Raw genomic sequence first — 9,170 nt, forward strand, 5'->3', positions numbered from 1 at the left:
AAAAAAATATCAAAAGTGTCAGTTAGTGTCCCGACTGTCCGCCGCAATATTGCAGTTCAGCTATAAGGTCGCTGATCACTAGTAAAAAATAAAAAATAAAAATAAATAAATTAAAATATCCCATAGTTTGTAAACGCTATAACTTTTGTGCAAACCAGTCAATATACGCTTATTGGTATCTTTTTTTCGTTGTAAACGCCTTATTGAATTTCCCAGTATGCATTTCAGATGTAATTTGGTCAGTTTCTCCTTGTACTTCCGCCCTGTAGTTTAGATCAGATTCTAATGCCCCGTACACCGTAACTGTTAATTCTAACCTGTTTTAATTTGTTTAGGTTTATTTTTAGTCTTATGCCCCATACACACGGTCGGACATTGATCGGACATTCCGACAACAAAATCCTAGGATTTTTTCCGACGGATGTTGGCTCAAACTTGTCTTGCATACACACGGTCACACAAAGTTGTCGGAAAATCCGATCATTCTGAACGCGGTGACGTAAAACACGTACGTCGGGACTATAAACAGGGCAGTTGCCAATAGCTTTCATCTCTTTATTTATTCTGAGCATGCGTGGCACTTTGTGCGTTGGATTTGTGTACACACAATCGGAAATTCCGACAACGGATTTTGTTGTCGGAAAATTTTATAGCCTGCTCTCAAACTTTGTGTGTCGGAAAATCCGATGGAAAATGTCCGATGGAGCCCACACACGGTCGGAATTTCCGACAACACGCTCCGATCGGACATTTTCCATCGGAAAATCCGACCGCGTGTACGGGGCATAATACTTGGCACGTTTCTCCCTTCTAGACTTATGCCGCGTACACACGGTCAGAATTTCCGACAACAAGTGTTCGATGTAAGCTTGTTGTCAGAAATTCCGACCTTGTGTAAGCTCCATCGGACATTTCTTGTCGGAATTTCCGACAACAAAAATTTGAGAGCTGGTTCTCAAATTTTCCTACAACCAAAATCTGTTGTCCGAAATTCCGATCATGTGTACACAATTCCGACGCACAAAATTCCACCAATGCTCGGAATCAAGCAGAAGAGCCGCACTGGCTATTGAACTTCATTCATTTTTCTCGGCTCGTCGTATGTGTTGTACGTCACCGCGTTCTTGACGTTCAGAATTTCCGACAACATTTGTGTGACTGTGTGTATGCAAGACAAGTTTGAGCCAACATCCGTCTGAAATAAATCCAGGATTTTGTTGTCGGAATGTCCGATCGTGTGTACGCGCCATTTGAAAGCCTACAATGCAGGTACTTGTCTAAAAGTCTGAAAATAATAAAATAAAGTCTCAAAGTAGAACTCCCCTTGGGAGTTTAATGCTGAGGATATACCCATTTGTAAAGGTCATCCTTACCCTTTGAGTCAGCCATTTTTGATTCAAATTTACACAATGTACTATGCCTTTTACATACATTTTTGCTTTTGTATTTGCGTAGAAGAAGAATTATTATGTATGTGGGCTTATTCAATAAGGAGTGAGATGAGTAAAGAGCACAGCAGAAGGCACACTAACCCACAGCAGCCAGTTCCCTTTGGCAGGCCAGGTAGGCTACCACTAATGCTGCACATTGTGCCTGGCTTCTTCTAGCATTTAGAAGCCCAATAGAATGCCCTTGCAATTTTAGCTACTCCTTAAAATAACAACCAATTCATCAAACAGACATGACACACTTCAGGGCAACAGTGACAAACAATTTCAGAAATTAATGCAAAAGGTGTGGTGTGGTAGCTATGCAAAGTTTTCTAACTATGTGTTTTACGTAGGAGTGTCTAAATTGCATAGCAAAAAAATCATCTCTAAAAGGTGAAAGGACTTCTAGGTAAATGTGATTTGTTACATGGAAATACTATAAGTGAATGCCGAACCAGGTAATATTTTAAAGCATTGCACATCCTTTGCCAAACCAGAACACCAAATCATTGACAGTACTTATTTATTCACTGGGGGTCATAGGAACAGTTAGGTGTTTCTAGGCATCCTGTGAAGTATCAAAAAGTTAGCTTACTGAAGTGTAAAATATAGAAATTTGTAAGAATTCAGGCAATGCTTATACACATTATAGCGGGGAAAAAACTTCCAAAATCCTCATGTGCTCTTTCCTTTTCTGGCACATAAACTCCACTAGGAGCCAAAGTTAAAGTTCACCTTTTAGAACATGTTTCATCTTCCACCAGTATTTAGGGTGGAACATGTTATATGTTCCAACTCCTGCCACAAGTTCCCTCAATCCCCCACTCAGTGTGACAGCTGGTTGGGGATCCTCTCTCCACTCCTGCTGTCACTTTTTGAATAGATTGTGGCCATGCGGGGTTTCACTCACACAGTTTCCTGTGAATAAATGCAATACAAGTACCATCATCTACTGTGGCTGATGGCTTGCAGTTCTGAATGAACTGTGAGGGTGCTTATGTGCGCTCTTGTAGTTCATTCACAAGCCCTGCAGCTTTCAAACAGACAACATGTATGAAGGTATGAGCAGAATGTTGTAGGGTTTGTCTGCAGAAGCCCGACATTGCACCCCTGATCCAATGATCAAGGGTGCAATGCTTTCCAGGTCCTGCAGGAAAAAATAATAAATGCGCATTTTTTTTCTGAAAAGATATGTGCATTTATTATTTTTTCTGGAAAGGTGAATTTATATTTTAAGGCTTCTCCCAGGTCAATCTGAATATGCCCTTTACCTGTACAGATCCACTAGAGCATCTAGAAAGTGAAATTCCAGGCAAACAGCTCTACACGTAGATGCAATATGACATATAAGAAGCTATTTTACCTGGTAAAAAATGTGAATTTCTGTCCACCCAGTCCTGAAATTTAGCTCTGTGACACAGCACAACCTTGTCTAGCAGAATAGAAGATATGATTTTTCTTTCCTACAGGCAGGGCTTTTTTTCAGCAGGAACGTGGGGGAACGTAGTTCCGGCACATCCAGAACTGAATTTATGTAATAGCATGGGGTGCTGGGGTGTGCTGGAGAGTCTATTGATTCTGGCTGCTGGGGAATCTATTGTTGCTGGAAGGGATCTATTTTTGCAGAGGAAGGGGGTCTGTTGCTACAGGGGAGCTGTTCTCTTGCTTGTAGGGGATCTATTGTTGCTGGGGGTGGGTCTTATGCTACTGGGGTCAAATGTTGCTGGGAGGGATCTACTGTTGAGGGAGGGGACTTTGTTGCTGACTGCTGGAGAATGTATTGTTGCTGGGGGGATCTATTTTTGCAGAGGGTGAGTCTTATGTTGCAGGTGGTCAATCATTGGTGGGAAGCATCTACTGTTGAGGGAGGGGTCTAATGTTGCTGGAGGGTCTATTGATGCTGGCTGTTGGGAGTCCATTGTTGCTGGGGTGGATCTATTGTCATTAAGTGTTTATTGTTGCTAGATCTTTTTTACTGCCTTTCTTGTTATCATTAACAAATTCTATACAAAATACTTGGTTCTAAATTCTCTAAAAGGGGTGGTACTGGGAGGTGTATAAGGGTTTAAATCAAGGAACGGTGCTCGGAGGTGGATAGGGGGCGGGGTCCAGGGGTGACCCGGAAAGGAGGAGTTCCTGCCCCTATTTTCTGAGAAAAAAAGCCCTGGCTACAGGTAAAGTGGAACTAAACCTTTAGTATACAACAGGTAGAGTCTTTTGGTAAAAGAAACTTCTACCAGTAGACTTGTTTACCTGTCTGCCAGTATTATTTTAATCTGTTAAAAGAGAAGTATGTTTTTTTTTTTTTTTTCAGATTCATACTTACCTAGGTGGATGGATCATCAGACCCATGCTGCAGCTGTCCCCTGGCGTCTCTGCACTGAGAACCGAGCCACCGAACACCGGTGATGGCTCGGTTCTCTCCCCAACCTGAGCAGAGAGTTGCTGCCTGTCAGTCAGCATCTCTCCTGCTCTGATCCTGCACGCTCATTGGACCGCTGAGCTGTGGAGGGAGGGGAGCAGCCGTCTCAGGCTCTCAGTGGCTCGCTGAGATGCTGAGACTGCCATCAGTCCAGGCAGCTGGCCAATCCAAACTTGGGAAGTCGGGGTGACACGCTGCCTCGACTGATTGCACTGACGTCAGAGAAGAGCGGACTTCAGACCGCTCTCTGCTGAAAATGGGTCACAGGAGAGCAAAACAAATTGCACTCCTGTGACGTGGAGGAGAAGCCCAGCCTAAAAAGCTCAGGCTGGACTTCTCCTTTAACTAACCACAGTGCACATGCAGTACAGTGTACAGTCCTAGCTCATTATGGGAAAATGAAGCCAAGTGAGAAGCGCACATGTAGAGACATATCATCATGAGTGCCTGCCAAATGGGCAAAGCAAGAAGATCTTTTAAAGCCAGAATGGGGATTAGCAGCGGTGTCCACCAGGGGTCATCTCGTCAGCAGCCACTCCAACAACCCAGGGCATTGATACCATAAAATAAAAAGGGGCTCACATAGTGTAAAACCACTTTACATTTTATTAAAATAGATAAAAAACAGATATACACTTACAAAGTGTCAGATGGATAAACAGCCTTAAGTCCGGCTCCGTGGCCACCGGAGCTCGGACAAACCCGTCCTACTGGGAAGCAACTCGCTTGGGGGTGACGTCAGCGCGTCGTCTGGCTCCGCCCTACGCGTTTCGTGACATCATCACGTCTTCCAGGGGCACAGGCGGCGCACTGCGTCACCCCACTTAAGTAGTGCTGAGCCGGACCAAGCCTCACTATGGATCGCCATACACGATGGACCGCACGGACCACCGCATACACTTCCGGTTTCGAATTGCGCTCCACAGTGCAAGCGACCAGCGGAGACCACACAGCCCAGACAGCACAGATCTAAATCAATACATATTCACAAAACCTTGTGCATTAAACTGTTAACCAACAAGGTGCCTAGTGCAGGATGAACCTAATGACCAATGTATATACACACATGTGCACAATTTCACACAAAACGGACAGAACATACTGAAATAAACTATCCCTCCGATTCGTACCACCATAGACTCGCCAATCAACAACAAACAATCTGGGTTGAATGGATTGAGCCAAACGGAAGTCTTAATAACATTGAAGGGGAATTGGTAGGGGGCCAGTAAGAGCCTCCAAAAGAGGGATTAGTGGGGGGCCGGTGAGGGCCTCCAACCCAATCACATCTTCTGCAAACGACAGCGCCAGAAGGCGTATGTCGTTCTCCCTAATGATCGGAGAAAAAATTGGACTTTAAACAAAAAATTGGACTTTAAACAAAAAATAAATAAAAACGACATGAATAAAAATGAGGTTAATTGACTCCAGATAGGTGGATAGGAACTGGAGCAAAGGGGATCATCAAAGATCCAACACTCAGGACCTCCAACATAATCCAATAACTCCAAAACTGTTCCTCTCCACCCCAGACACCGGGGCTCTTAAACCGGAAGTGGAATATTGTGACAGTTGTAGTCACCAACCACCTACACCTAATGGATAGCGCCATCTAGTGGGTGTGTCAGAGAATGCAACAAAAATCCATATTCTAAATGGAAATGTCAGTTTGTAGCCCACTGGTGTAAACAAAAACAAAAATACCAAGAGATATATATAAAATATGTTTCTTTAAATTAGAAGATTAGAAATGAAGTAAGATGAAAAATAAAATAAAATAAAATAAAAAAAGTTAGGAATGGACTTCAGCCAATAGACGTATAATGTGCAAAAAGGGGCATTCGCAACAAACCATAAAATAAAAAAGAAGAAAATCGTGCATATGTGTGATCTACACTCTGACCCTCCAGACACTGACGTCAACATACGTTAAGAGTTATTAATAAACGCATTGACGTCAGTGTCAACATTTAACCCAAAAGGGGTATAAGTTCGGAGTCGGTAAATCCAAGACATTTCACATTTAGAAATTTCCCTTACAAGAGAACTCCCCCTCCAATGTGGTCTGTACTTGTCAATCCCAACGTACAGAGTATTGGAGGGGTCCCTACCATGTACCTCGTCGAAGTGTCTCGACACAGGGTGCTTATCAAAACCCCTGCGGATATTACCAATGTGCTCGGACAGTCTGATTTTGAGAGCCCTCTTGGTCCTGCCCACATATTGCAATCCGCAGGGGCACTGGATAAGATAAATGACCCCCTCGGACGCACAGCTTATAAAGGGTTTAACCTGATAGACTCGTGAGGTACTGGTAGACATAAATTGATTTATTTTCCTACCTCTGTCACTATTATGGGAGCAGACTTGGCAATTCCTGCATTTATAGTACCCCGTGAGGTCGTGAAAAAAGGACCTATTGATAATGGGTGGGTCCTGCACTGTTGGATGCGCCCATAAAATAAAAAAGAAGAAAATCGTGCATATGTGTGATCTACACTCTGACCCTCCAGACACTGACGCCAACATACGTTAAGAGTTATTAATAAACGCATTGACGTCAGTGTCAACATTTAACCCAAAAGGGGTATAAGTTCGGAGTCGGTAAATCCAAGACATTTCACATTTAGAAATTTCCCTTCCTCGTTATCACTGATCTTCATTGCTTACCACTTGGATTTTTTTACTTTTATTTTTATTTTTTGTTGGTGATTTGGACGCTTTACAACACTTCATTGATGGTTTTTTCTTTGGACTTTTTATAACACTCAATTGAGGTTTTAATTTATGGACTTTTTTTCTTTACTACTAAAGTTCTGCACATTGATTTATTTATAATTCCCATATGAATTTTTTCTTCACTGTAAATTATTTATTGTGTTCCACTAGCATTAGCGCAACCTCTTATTTTTTTATGCTTTTTTACAATTGATGTTTTTGTGAGGATTGCTGCTTTTCACTGTATTTTATTTTTGTACTTGGTTTTTAGCGCAGTTTCTTTCATTATTTTCTCTAAAGCAAGAAGATGCCAGACCCAGAACAAGAGAACATGGGGGTGACAGAGTGGATTTGGAGAGCTTAAACCTCACGTCGCTGGAGAATAGCACACCCCAAGGCAAGTGTGGCACAGCGTGCAAGTATGTTGTGCATGCTTGCACAATGTGGCTAATGCTGCCCACCCACATCTTTGAGCTTACTTAGGTAATCCTTTCAAGTCTTTCAGGCCCATGACAGGACAGTGAAAGGAAAAGCAGCAGACTGATGAGCTGATATCTCTGTCATTCTGCTTTCTCCCTCTAATTGCATGCTTATTGTTAGCACATGACCACTACAACACAGCTGACTGGCTCCCTTTCTACTCCCTTTCCCAGTCTGAGATCTGCTGTACAGAGAACTGCAAGAGGCTGATAGCAGGTCAGAATGAAGTAGTTACACTTTCTGCATTTAAAAATAATTCATTCAATGATTTTTAATGAATGCATAGCAACATTAAAATGGTAGTAAAGTCTTCTGTTTAACTTTTACCTACAGGTAAGCCTGTAAAACTTACCTGTAGTTACTGTAAATATCTCCTGAATGTTTTGGAGATATTTACTTCTGTAGATGCCGGTGACATCACAGGCTCATGCGCCCTGAAGGAACGGCATACCCATGATGGTGTCATTGCGGCATACCCATTATGACATCATCACGGCATACCCACGGTATACCCACAATGACGTCATTGCGGCATACCCACAGCATACCCACGATGACGTCATCGCGGCATACCCACGGCATACCCACAATTACGTCATCACGGCATACCCATGGCATACCCACAGCATACCCACAATGACCTCATCCCGGCATACCCACGGCATACCCATGATGACATCATCGCGGCTCAGCCAGTCAGGAAGCTGGAACACGTGAACCCAGAAGGAAAACCAGGTGAAGATGGAAGCCCTGTCAGCGGTGACAACACATCACTGGAGGGCTTTATTTTAAGGTAAGCGATTCATTATGTGGTAGTATGCACATTATGGCATTGCCTTGCAGGAAAAAAGCTTTTCTTTTTTTCCCCAGTTTACTACCACTTTAAGTTATAATGTGTGTCTTATATTTGCCTGAATATCAGCATTAATAGCTACTGCCACTATGGGAAGGGGTAGAGCAGTGGTTTTATATATATTTTTATGAGTGTATGAGTGTTTGTTTGTCTGTCTTATCACAATCCTGTACAACAGGGCTCAAAATTTCAAGTCCTGAGCTACTAGCCAGGCCTTAAGGGTTACTCGCCACCAGTTGCCCCACCTAACCCCAACCATGCCCCGTCCCTAACCCCGCCCCTATACACGACCTCAAAAAATTCTCATGAAATGACACTTAAATGTTTTATGCAGAATTAAGTTACACAAATAAATATTAACAACAACTTTATCACCCAATGCCCATCAATACAGCCTCACCCGTGTCCATCGTGCAGTTTCACCAATGCAGAGAGGACGGCCGGATCATTATAGTGTGGAGGAGAGCCGGCTTGTTCACAGAGCAGTGTTTGCCAGCTGTATCAGCTTACATTACATTTGCAGTCCGCGCGCCGTCACACAAAAATCTCCCTAGAGTGTGGAGGAACAGAGAGGGCGACCGCATCATTGTGGAGGAAGAGAGCCGGCTTGTTCGCAGAGTGGGGTTTGCCCACTGTATCAGCTTACATTACATTTGCAGTCCGCGCACCGTTGGTCACACACAGCCCCGCCCTCCTGACCCCATACCTGTGACAGACAGAACGCGCCATGGCATTGGACCGGCGTTCTGTCTGTCACAGGTGTGGGGTCAGGATGGCGGTTCACTCTGTGAACAAGCCGGCTCTCTTCCTCCACAATGATCTGGTCGCCCTCTCTGTTCCTCCACACTCTAGGGAGATTTCCCTTCACTCCCTGTTCTGTAGCCTCAACAGGAAGTGAGAACACATCTTTTGAATGTGATAGAAATCCTCTCTAGACAGTTGCCATGGGAACAGGTGTCTCATTTAGAAGATTACCCTCTATTCCAGTGCTGGGGACAACACAGAATTTTAGATTTACCCACACATTTATTGCATGTGACATTGGCTTTAACTCCTCACCATTCTATGCAAATCTCAAAAAATTTTTGTTGTTATTTATTCTTTAAAAAGACCTTCTGCACGTGTCCTGTTTGTAGTTGAATGTATGGTGACTTTGGCACACAGTGGTGAGTGTAGCCAAGGACACCAATGCCTATTCTTGCCATCAATGATGAAGAAAACAATGTAAGAAGTCTAAGGAAGTGCTGTTGTGGCAAGGATCAACTGA

The sequence above is a fragment of the Aquarana catesbeiana genome, linkage group LG02 (genome assembly GCF_042186555.1).
Source record: "Aquarana catesbeiana isolate 2022-GZ linkage group LG02, ASM4218655v1, whole genome shotgun sequence".
Lineage (NCBI taxonomy): Eukaryota > Metazoa > Chordata > Amphibia > Anura > Ranidae > Aquarana > Aquarana catesbeiana.